This window comes from Octopus bimaculoides, chromosome 6, assembly GCF_001194135.2.
Source record: "Octopus bimaculoides isolate UCB-OBI-ISO-001 chromosome 6, ASM119413v2, whole genome shotgun sequence".
In the NCBI taxonomy this organism is placed as follows: Eukaryota; Metazoa; Mollusca; class Cephalopoda; order Octopoda; family Octopodidae; genus Octopus; species Octopus bimaculoides.
The window spans coordinates 25,856,089-25,856,932 of record NC_068986.1 but is presented as its reverse complement, the minus strand read 5'-3'; positions in this window follow the sequence as shown (position 1 = coordinate 25,856,932).

Genomic DNA, 844 nt, shown 5'->3' with positions numbered 1-844 from the left:
TTGAAAAGCGTAGCTCGAAACGTTAAAGACTTTCTGTATTCCCGAGCGTTAAACTAATACATCCTTTTGTTGTCTACACCACCTGTCCTCGTCTGTTGTTTTTTTTCGTAAATTCTCCCTAATATATGCTTATATAGTTTTAAAATTAAGTGAGAAACCACTAACTTACTTAGAAGTATTACGTCCCCCCCCCCTTGACCAACAAACCATTACTTTCCACCGCCCTCTCCTAACAATTTCTTAACTTGATGCCACTCCTACATCTTTTTCCTTGACTCTGTTTAAATGTATTTACAGGGTGCCACAAAATATTTACTTATTTATTCTACAGTAGCCCCTGTAAACGACCCCAGCCTAAATTCCTTTAGACATTCCCCTAGCCAGCTTCAATAATAACAAACTTTTTCCCCCTACTCATCCTCCTCTCCTTTTCTTTTTCGCATTCTTATATTTTTCCTTAACAAGTTTAGACATTTACTCACTCCCGCATATTACTCCTTCACAAATATGCTTTCCTTTTTCTTCTCTAACTTTGTGCTTTCCACACATTTTCGATCGAATCTCCTGCGAGTTAACATGACGACAATGTAAAATTCATTTGATTAAGGTCTCCTTAGCTAGTGGATTACCCCTCGTTTGGGTATTTACTACTTCCGAGATTCATCTAGCTATGAAACATATCTAGCCTCGATTTTATCTACTCCATTCCCTAATTGTTGATTTTTATTCGCAGGAGTGGCTGTGTGGTAGGTAGCTTGCTTACCAACCACATGGTTCCGGGTTCAGTCCCTTGGGCAAGTGTCTTTTACTATAGCCTCGGGCCGACCAAAGCCTTGTGAGTGGA